We start from the raw sequence: 12,132 nt of genomic DNA on the forward strand, positions 1-12,132 counted from the left end.
ACTTCAAAACGATCGACCGACAGAGTATCGATCGAACTTAAGAGCCCTCGATTGGCGTACCTGCCGACAGAGGGCATGTCGCGAAAATACAACCGCGTTATTCGCGGTCGTTGCGTTTTCACCTGACAAGTGAATCGATCAAATTCGCCTCCCCCTGCCCCTTCCCATTTCCCCTACTCCGCAATCTCTTTCCGTCGCCGCTACGAAGAGAGAGGAGACTTCGATCGCGCCGCGACGGCGACATCAGCGCTTCGCGTGTTTCGAGCGAATAAAAAGAAATTTCTTTCTTTTTATTTTTTTTTTTTCTTCCTTCCCTTCCCCCCCCTCCCTTTTTTTTCTTCTTCTTTTTGCAATAAATAACATTTATTATAACGTACACGTACACGTTTTCGTCACGCTACGATGTTTTTTCGAGATTGAATCCGCGGACATGAGAATAAATAATCGAGTTACGAATTTACGAGCAACGTTATCTTCTGAGGCTTTCGTATTGTTTTGTGAAGATGAAATGGAAATTATGATACGAAAGAAAAAAGCAAATGTATGAAAACAATGTTGCGTACAACGAGATGTTTTAATTGAAGAATTTATTTTGCAACTTCGTTGGTCGTTGCATGTTATTTTGAGTAGTTTTGGTAACAATTGTTTCGGTAATGAAGTTGAATCGAATTAATATCATTTTAAATTAAATGTAATACGATGATTTTAATTATCCCATATATTTCATCTATCGAGATATACTCGTGATATGGATTAAAAATTAATTAAAATGAAAATAGATTGTAATAGCATCAAACTTTGATTTTAGTATCGACTATAATTCTAAATTTTGAAATGACGAATTTCTGATTTATTTTAAATTTCTATGAAATTTTACATGTATAATTTTATATATCAGTTATTTGTGATTATTGTATATTGCTCGAAGATCTAATAAAAGCAATAAAAATTCAAATTTCAACCGAAGAATTTTCGGATAAATTTTTGTAGATGTCAAAAAAAATAAAATCTTTCAAATAAACTTTCAATAAAATAAAAAAAATTTATTTCGATTGAAAAGGAAACTCATTCGTTTTAAATATTCATATTAAGTACAATATTTTCATATCATCTTTAAATTTATTACATAATTACTATAACTAAGTTGAACATTTTTCCAGTTAATAAATTCCAGCAAAATTAACGAAGACAATGCAAAATTTGTTAACAAATTTATTAACAAAAGAAAATAATGATTGAGTCGAAAATAAAATTCATAGTAGAAAAATATTAAAAAAATGATCTTAGAAATATCTCTATCACGCAACTTAAACGTTGATCCTTCAAAGAGAAATGTTTCCCTCAGTGTGCATGCATGACCGCAATTTCTTAAGGGACCGCGTTTCGAGTACGTGTGAACCCGGCTTGAGGCACACGGGAGGTTGACTCGCACTACTGGGCAGCTCAAGGCTGCCCGCTCGGTCGCATTCCAACTTTTCCATCGGCGTCACTTCTCTTCTATGCACCGTGCACGCCGTTCCTATACGTCTGCGTATACACACGATGCAACAAAGTTCAGCTACGCCTCCTTGTTGCATTATGTCGTCGCGTATAATCGGCGCATGCACCATCAGTTGCGTTGTCCTTCCACGTGTGCAACCGTGTGCAACCACGGCAACGCAAGTAAACCTATGTTGCTACGTTCTTTCAGGTTTTCACTTGTTTTTGAAGCGTGTCGTGAGAGGGCGCCGTTTATCGGCCCAGTCAAGGTGATTCAGGTTGTTTCGATGATACTTTTTATTTTTTAAGTCGAGACGAAGGAAAATAAAAATGTGATACTTGAATATTAACGAATTGTTTCTTTTTTTTTTTTAAATTTCTTCCCTCGACTTTAATTTTTTTTTTTTGTATGTGTTATTATACGTATCACGAAATATGCTCAGGCACGCTCGGAATTAATTTAATTTGAAGATAACAGAAGATAAGAAATTTCATTGTTTCTATTTTAAAAGTAACATAAAAAAGATAATTTTATAATTTTAATATCAACTTAATTTTAAAATAACTGTTTAGACAATTCAATAAATTTCGTCTACACTTAATATGTAACAAGTGTGGGTTCACCTTTAAGGTTCCCTTAATACTGAAACATGTCGATTCACGTATCGATTCAAGTGATGGGTTTAAACCAATAACTCATGCGATACTGGAAATGATATAGTAATGATAGCATTGCGTGAATTTGACTTAAACTCATCACTTGAATCGATGCATTCATCGCAACATATTTCAAGCGGTGTGTAGAGATCTGTGAGAATCGAATCAAGAAAATAAAATACATTATTGTCTACAAAAATATCGATTAAAAAATATATTATTGAAATCGATCTATTATTTATCGATTCTTTGGTCGATAACCAAATATAGATAAGTAAATTTTGCAGTAATTCTTACAATAGTAGGTTAGAAAGTATCGTATGTTATCGTGTATTCTGAGAATGCCAACATTCGTAGAATTAAGATGATCAGAGAAGTAATTAACACTTTTCAAATTTGATACCATCGATATGGTGAACTCTTATCGCTGTTACACGTGTCTTCATGAAACAAGATTAAAAAGGTGGCGACACATGGAATTGAATATATGGCTATATGCATGCATGAGCGAGTAATCAATATAAGCGGAATAAAGATTTAATGAAACGTAATATCTTTAATCTGGAAAAAAATTACATGGAAAAATAAAGTTTTCGTCATTATCAGCTTCGATTCCATTTATTCAAATAAGTAATTTAGTTTAGATAAAAGACACCTTATTTCTATTATAGAAGGAATTTATGTCTTCGCCGAGATGTATTCCCTATCTCGATATGGATACGCAGTATGATGATATGACATATTATATATCGTTGCGCTATATCGCGACTCTCTGGATGATATTCAACAATGATATGACACGAAGATACGTAACAAACCTATTTTAACACTTTCATGCTCGATATTGCGTGTAAGTAATATAATACTTATTCAATAAATGACTAAATAATAAATACTCCCTACCGTTCCAAAAATTTGGAAACTGAAAAATTTTAAATAAAACCATCGCGTATCAAACTTATTTATCAAAACTTGCATCACGATCAATCTTTACCTCTGAACAAATTTTTTCCAAGAATTCTACAAATTAATTAATTTTCTTACTCGTGAAAAAACTTAGATCTCGAAAGGGTTAGCACTCTTCGACGAATAGTCCAATTTAACTAACAATAAGAATGTGATCCAAGTTCGTCCTGCTCGGTCTAGTCGAATAACACATCTACATACACATATGTACATATATCCTTATACACACACCTGTGCACGATTATATTCATCCTAGGTATATTATATCGCTCGCGTATATCCTGTGACGCGTGTCTAGGTGGATTAAACGCGATCGCGCGCGCATGCTGTCTCACGTTCACCCCCCCAATAATCGTGGATATACGGCATACGTGAATGTGAACCCCTGCACACGTGGTATCCAGGCTATGTTATATTATGTACGTGTGTATCCATGGCGTATGCCCGGATGGATTACCGATGGACATGTGTGCGGGTGGAATATAGTCGTAAGTGGGAACAGAACACGCGTGGTTGTGTGTACACCCGTGCATATTCATGCCCTCTGTATCGGATCATGTCATGAGTAATGTGTTTCTTGCGGATTCTCGAAGAAGTTAATGCGAGGTGTCTGTGGATATGATCCTCTGCCGCTGCTTATTTTCCACTTTCAATTCCTATTGTCATCTTCACCGTAGCCGTTTCTTTGATGCATGATAATTATCGCTTTGTTTTGCCTAATGAAGAATCGATGGATTTACATTTTTCCGGATCTAAGATTGGTGCGTTTTAAATTAAATCGACTGAGGATGGTATATGAATTGTTATACCATGATACATGAAGTTTATATCGTAAGTATATTAAGAATGTGAAGGCATCGTATTTAAAGATATTATAATGTTTCTGAATACTTTAGCAGAAACAAAACAGAACCAATTACTAATTCTCACAAATTATCATGTAATTTATGGATCCACTAATGATTGCACTATATTCACACACGTATATGCAAGGCAAATAACCCTCAATAACTAATCTAAACCTATATCTTTACCCTATATCATCGTACACGTTTCATTACTCCCGATTCAAGCTCCTCAATTCTTTTCACCACCCACACCTCCATTCACCCGAACCTCCCACAATCTCGACACAATTCGCCCGCCTAACGGTCAAAAATCAAACAATAAACCGACACAGATACACCTTCTAATCGCCTCCTAATTCCAATACACGCTCGCGCATGCGAATGCACACGCATACGTACGCCGTGTCACCGTCGCACACCCACGCGCTTGCAGTCCACTAGATTATATTACGAACGCCAAGGTGGGAGGATGTGAGAGCGTACACAACACACGCATACATACCTACGTAAACAAACGCGGGCACACACGTATGCACAGAAACTCACGTACACGCGAAATGAGGAGATAAAAGTCTGGCCACTCTCGGCCGCTCTCATCAGCAGCTGTCGCCTCTACTTGTTGAATCTGCTTTTCCTCGCCCTCATCCCATCCCTCCACGGGGTACAACCGCGAGCCAACCCCCGCTCCTCGCCTCATCCACCGTCGCGACATTCAACTGTCCGTTGTTTTGCTTTTCGTACGCCCACGCGCTTTGTTTCTTTTTCCTCGCGCGATCGACGCGCCCGAGGTATCGCCCGCTCTGCCCGTCCAACAGGATCGGAAACTGGATCCAACGGCCAAGTGACAGAGGATCGATCCGAGTGTATTTCTCCGTTCCTCTTCATCGACTCGAGCCCCGCGCGAGTCTCGACCGTGGAGTTTCCGAGCCGAGAAGAAAGGGGCATGTGCGCCTATCCGGATAATTGTTGCACGGATTCCGGGACGCCTGTGGCTTTTGGTAACATTGGACGTAAGCCGCTTCCGGAACTGGGCCAACGGAAGATGAGGATTAGAAGAGATTATTCGGCCGCCGTGCGTATTTCTTCGAGTTCATTGGATGATGGAGATACACACAAGGATCTAACACAGGGATTATTTTTTCCTTTTCTTTTTTTCGATCGTTTATTTATTTAAATGATCAGTTTTTTTGAACTGTGACTAAAGAAACGGAGATTTCGTTCTGTTCGTTTCCTCAAATGTAATAATAACACGTTGTAGTTTGAATATATTTTTTTTTTTGCACATCGTATCGTTTTTGTACATTTTGTGTATATTCAAATTTTGCTTAAATATTTGTAGCTTTATGCAGCATGCAGCATTATACGGTATTTACGTGGTGGTTGATTTTATAAATTTATTATAAATACTGAAGCAATATAGTGACTATTTTTATGCAGATGATATTACAATATATATTTTTTAAGTAATTATTTATCTGTTTAATTGTATGATTAAAACTATTTATTAATAATATACACACTAATTTCGAGAGTTTAAAAAAATATCAAGATTTAATAAGAATTTTCAAGTTTTTTGATATTTTAATAATTTTTCCAAGTTGATTCTCTCTCTTGATAATGCAATATATTTTCAACTTATTTGATTTCGCAATAATGGTCAGAATGTAGTTTAGATACATCATGTTCTCGAATTCGAGTTTGGAAACTCCAGATGTGCGCCGTTTCTTAAGCACATTTTCTGAAGTTTAAGTTACTCTTTCCAAAGTACATTATTCAAGTGACCTTAGTACGCTAAAATAGTTTTGCGGTATAAAATATCTTTCTCGCTAATTTAATCTTAAATTTCTTTGATTGTTATATGCAATAATTTTTATATTTCTAATAAGTAATAATTGCATAAAATTAATAAGAAATAGAAGAAGTCAAATTACTTATTCTTCGTTCCAACTTTTACGATATTTTATAAGAAAACAATAGAAATGCATTATCAAAATAATGAAATTTAATTTTATTTTATTTTTTAAAAATTATAACTTTATTTAATTACTTTTGTTTGTTCAAATTAATTCAAGAAATACTACTTAATCAAAACGTTCTATTGTTCAGTGTGAACCTCGTTTAACAACCAACCACAGAACGTTAACGCTTCTATTGTATGCCTGTATAACCTAGAATAAAATTGTGGGATGGTCACTTTCTCACAATTTTATGGAGGACATTGTGACTTAGAATAAAAGAGGTGATTTATAAGGAAACTTTGAAAATTCAAAAAATTTTAAATCCTAAAAATTTATGTCACATTAAAACTATTATAGATTGCATTTTAAAAACTTTTCACAATATATATATATATATATTAAAAAACAGAAATCAAATTTGCAGTATCTTAGCAACGACAGATCCCTCACAATTTGTTTATAATCACATGGACATGATCGAACGATACGTGCAAAGAAGATAGTATCCCTATCATTATTCAACCACGATTCCTGGCTTGTCTCGAAGTAGGGCATCCCGTAGAAGCGAAGCATATCCGACATGTTCGTCGTCGCGCCACGTTAGACCGAGCTAAAGTGGCTCATGTTATTTGGAAGATCTTGGCGCAAGCGTGCCTCGTCTCTTCTCGAACCGCTTTCGACGCATGTGCATCGATTATGCACGCGTGAAAAATTGCTCGCGCGGAGTTGGTGCCCCGCGGCCTTCTTTTGATGCCCACGCGCCGGATGGAGCGAGTGATTTTTAATAAATACCTGGGTAACTTGATGATGATGCTCCTGCCAGAGGTTCGTGCTCGTGACAAATTGTTTCTGTCGGCGAGTAACGTTTATTCTCATATAGGAGGAGTTATATTATTATTTTTATTATCGGGACGTCTTTATTATGCGGTTCCTTTTTTTCCTTTCTTTCTTTCTTTTTTTTTTTTTTTGGAGATATTTTGGTTTTAATTTCGATCGAATTTATTGGCGCAATAAGAGGATGAGGTGTAATTCGTTTCTTGCAAATTATGATAATATTTGTATTATATGATTCGTATTATTATGTAGAAAAGAATTATATAAAGAAAATGGAGAATGGATTTTATTCTAATCTTAAATTTGTTTCGAATAAAATCAAATTCGTACGTAGCGATAAATAAGTCGTAAATTTTTTAATGAAAGTTTTAACTATAAAATTGGATAGACGAATAATTGATCGGTCAAATAAACATCAGTTATAAAATTATAAATAAAATAAAAATATATAAAAGTACTTTCGTATAATATTTATATAATATTTAATAATATAAAGAAATAGTAACTACTGTAAAAATCCATGATCTATTTTTATGGTGATCTGCTAAAGTAGTAATAAATAAGGAGATTGTACTTTTTAAAATGTTTTTCGAATATTTTATGATATAGCTATAAATCAAAATACTTGAAATTTAATTGCTTATCTTGTTTCACTGAATAGAATAATTAATAATAATTATTTATAAAATGAGGAAAAATACACATTTTCTTCTGAAAAAAATCCAGATTATATTATTTAGCGAAGATCAATCAATTACAGGAATTCGAATTATTTTGAGTCATATTCTTTATTTTATCCTCTGTAAACTTTTATTTTTTCGAATCTTTAAATCCCCTGAAATTTTTCAAACAGATTTTTTCGATTCGAACGAACAATCATTAACCATTGTATATAATGTAATAATTATTATTAAGTTTCCGATAAAATGTCAAAGTTCTCTGAATAGTCTGTTTATTTTTCAACGAATCATCAAAAATTAATTCAGAGTTTCTAAAAATAAGATATGTTTTAAGATACAATTAAGTTATATCGAAAAATATACAATTGTACATAAAGTTATTGATATAAAAAAGTCAAATAGAAGAGATAAGACATATTATGCGGATTTTTACACAATGTTAAAAGTAGTGAGACAAAGGATTAATGATAGTAGATGTAAAGCGTTTTGTTTTTAAATAAGAGGATCTTAAATAATGTTGAAACAAAGTTATATGTATAAAATGTTCTGATATTTTCCAGCTAAAGCTCATCAATATGCTTTATGGACATAAAAAAACAAGAATAAATATAGATCTTAAAGAGATTTATAAAAAAAGTAAGGAAAAGGGGAAAAATGAAAGGAAGCAACAAAGAACTTGTAATTACTATAATATAAGACAAAAATAGATTGACAACTATTAATATTTCAAAGAATATTTCATCGCTATTAACTTCATTTATTGCTTACATATGTATTATTTTCCTTTATATTAAATCCTATTACGTCATAATATTCGTTATGATTTTGTTATCTTAACTCTTTGAGTATTTAGTCTATCGACGAGTAATCCGAGGCTTGAAATAAACAGTTTAAACAGATATTACGGTAATATAAACAGTTTATAAGAGGTTCAGATATTAGAACGATATATGACCCTTTCAAAACTTTAACTTGATCAGCTTTACTTTTTTTTAATTATCTTAATCTTATTTGCATATACAATATCTATAGTTCAGCTTAGATGATCTGAATTTCTTGCACTACTTCAAAACAAATCTTTGAGTTTTTAGAAAAAGTTATTGGATCCGAGCAATTTAGATTTTTTTTTAATTTAGATTTAATTTAGATATTTTTATTCAAGATATAACTGAATATCATAAATAATTAGATAGATTTAAATATTTATAATAACGAGGAATTACAATTTAGAACGTGTTGTGTAATTCACAGATGGTGTACAAGTTTTTTCAGATTTAAAAAAAAATATATATTACCCACGAAGAAACATGCATGAAACACGGAAAACTCGCGAAAACTTACGCTCTCAAAGATGGATTAGTCGAGGTTTAAAAATAAACGAAATAAACAAAGGAAAAATCTACGTAATCCGAATACAAGAATTTATATTTCCCAAGAGACGCAATTTTCATACATCCCATCCTCCCAACTAGAATTAATCTCACCCAATCATTCATCGCTCCCATAAAAATATACTCTTCGCGCCTTCCAAAAGAAGAAAAAAAAAAAAAATAACATTTACCAAAAAAAACGAGGAAGAAAAAGTTAATTCGTTGACGAGTAGCAAGAAATTAGCGAGAAAATCCAATTAGAGGCATCGACCTCAACCTTGCGAGAGTCGTCGCGTAATTCCTTAATATCCGGCGTCCATTAAAAAGAGCACGAACCGTGCTCGCCCGTTCAAACACAGGGGAATTCCCTCTGTGCTGAAGCATACAGAGGCTCTCGGTCGGCGGGATGGGGGGGTGGGAGAGAGAGAGCCGAAAACAAAGAGCGGCACGGCGGGATAAGGGAGGCGGAAAAAGGACGAAAGAGGGCCGATGCCGGAGGTGGCCGCGCGACGTAGCGCACGAGGAAGTACACACTGGAAGTGGAAAGTTGATTTACGTACTCGGCCGATCTTGACCCAGAGCTCGCTTTTTGCGTGTACGTGGCAGAACGGCGGTGTCGGTGCACGCGGTTGCCGCGCGTGTGTGCGACACCGGGGGATTCCAACAACGCGCCATCTATCAAGCGGCCCACCTGCTGCCGGTGGCATTGAATCGGCAAACAGACAAAGGAGATCTCGCGGTGGAAAAAAGAAGGAAGAGAGGAAAGGAGGAAGCGCGCCAGAAGAAAAATAGGAGAATATGCCCGGCGGTGAGGGAGGGGGCGGAAGAAAGTTTGCGACAGGTTAGTAGTCGGATCTAGGGAAAGGGGAAGCGAGAGGAAAATTAGCGGGAAAATCGAGGAATTTTGTTCGATCCGCAATTGGTGTTAATGATTTTACCGATAAGATTTTTATGATTCGTTATTACATACGTATTGTATGGAATTTATTTCTATTGTAAATTTGTAATGTAAAAGTTTTTCGTGTAAATTTTATAAATTTTTATTTGCATTATCTTGTAGATTAATCCGTATTAAAAAGTGAATTTATTTTATTTAATTTAAAACTCAATGTTAGTGATTGCATTATTATAATAAGTCTAATGCAAATAAAACGAATTTTCTAAAGGGAATTGAAATAATTTTATGTACGATGCAAATTAAATTACTTGATATATAAAAATATATAGATCTCGAGTTCAAAATCGATACGCATAAATTCTCAAAGATTATCAACGGATGATTTTACAACTTTTATGATTATTTCAGATTATTTTTTACATTTATTAATCAAACAATAACGTGAAATCACTCCGTTTGGTCGTTATTATTTAAAAAGAAGATACACAAAGTACAAAGTAATAATATAAAAATAAATCAACATTCGAAAGAATATTTATATTCTTCCTTCGAAATCGATATTATATCTTTTCAAAACTATCAATCCATCCTCCAGAGACCTCCTATCTTCCGTACACTTCGTATTCTCATTCCAAGACCATTCCAAACTTCCCTCCGCATTTATCAATCAAACAACGACCCGAAACACCGAGTCACCCGTCTCAACTTCTCCGATCAAATTCCATTCTAACGGTATTCACACCCCTCCCCATCTATTTCCATCCGCATCCGATACAAATAGACCTCCGGACGATGATCAGCGCGTCGATCCTCGTGGAGAAAATTCAAGGAGCGGCGACGGCCGAAAGAAACCTGGTTGAAAACTGGCCGACTCACTGGAGCAGTACGCGAAATTGAAAAAAAAGAAAAAAATGAAGAAAAAAGAAAAAAGAAAAAGAGGAGAGGAGAGGAGAGGCAAAGATAGAGCGTGTTTTACGATGGGAGTGCCTTATGGCCGCGCGCTGTTGCTCTCTCGGCGAAGTATGTCGACCGCCTCTCTCGTTCCTTTCTGGCCCGCCGATTCAACACTCTGTGTGTGACTCACAGTGGCCGGCTAAGTGTGCCAGCCGTCGTTCTCCACCTCTGTCCCTCGTGCCAACTCTGTGGCGGTCCTTTTCTTTATCCTCGTTTTTCGAGCCGGCCAATCGCGGCCCCCATTGGGAGACCGGCGCGATATTTTGAAAGAAAAAAAGAAAAAAGACGAAACGGAAAGGAAGAGAGAAAAAAGAAGAGGGAAAAGAAGGAGGGAAAAGATAGGAAGAGAGAGAGAAAGAGAGTGAGAAGGGGAAAAAAGGTGGCAGCGACACGGTTCGCTAAGCCGCGAACGAACAGAGAGAGATCGGAGGTGTGGCTGTGCATCGGTAGGCAGATATGTATCGACGATTAATATCTTGCTTCGTGAGTTTCTGTCAATTCACAGTTTCTGGTCCGATGTTTTCAATAAAATTAGGATTGAGATCAGTATTGTTATTGGTGACTCTTTTCTTTGGACCCAAAAGATTACAGCTAGTGGATTTATTTGTAATTGTATTCTTTTGATACGATTAAAAACAATAAAAAATAATAATTGCTATTGATTTTTTCCCTTTTATGTACGTTGTATATATAATAATTTAAAAAATGTGAAAAGTGGATCTACATGTTTCTTGCTACAACATTCTCAATTTTTTCCATTCATCTTGTTAGGAATTTCATATGAGACTAGAATTTTTGGAATTTCGTATAAATTTTGTGATTGATCGTATTCGAAATTCTTAAAACATGAATTTATATGAAATAAATAGGTGAAATTGATTTTTACAATGTACGAGTATTTTGGCTATAATTGAAAATATTATTTATATTAAATATCTCAATTGGATGAATAGATATTGTCAAAATAAATTATCAATGGAAATATTTGATATTTCAAAATAAATGCAAGATTCAAATAACATAGAAACGTTTTATAAATGTTATAATAATAAATATTTTTTAAATGGTTTATAAGAATTGAATAATAAATTATTGAATTTGAATATGAATTTTTTTTGGATTCTTTATTCTTGTAAATTGTAGATTATATTTTATTATTTTATATCGATTATTAGACTTTAATGATTTCAGAGTTTTATAGTATAGAGAAGATTATTTTTGCAAAAAAAAATTATATACTTACATTTATAAGAGCTTCTCGAAGTGCTGTCCATTGCCAATGCAATTGCAGTTATTGCATTTCTGAAGATCGTTAATAAACTTCTTTTTATTTCCGGATTAACAGTAACGCACACTGTAATAAATCTTTTTTTTAATATTATTTTTGTAAATATTATTTGTTCATTACACGAATATAATTATACATTTATATATCAATAGAAAAAGAATTTAAAAGAAAACATATACGAAAAGAGTTTTAAAATATTG

Source organism: Apis cerana, linkage group LG5, assembly GCF_029169275.1.
Source record: "Apis cerana isolate GH-2021 linkage group LG5, AcerK_1.0, whole genome shotgun sequence".
NCBI lineage: Eukaryota > Metazoa > Arthropoda > Insecta > Hymenoptera > Apidae > Apis > Apis cerana.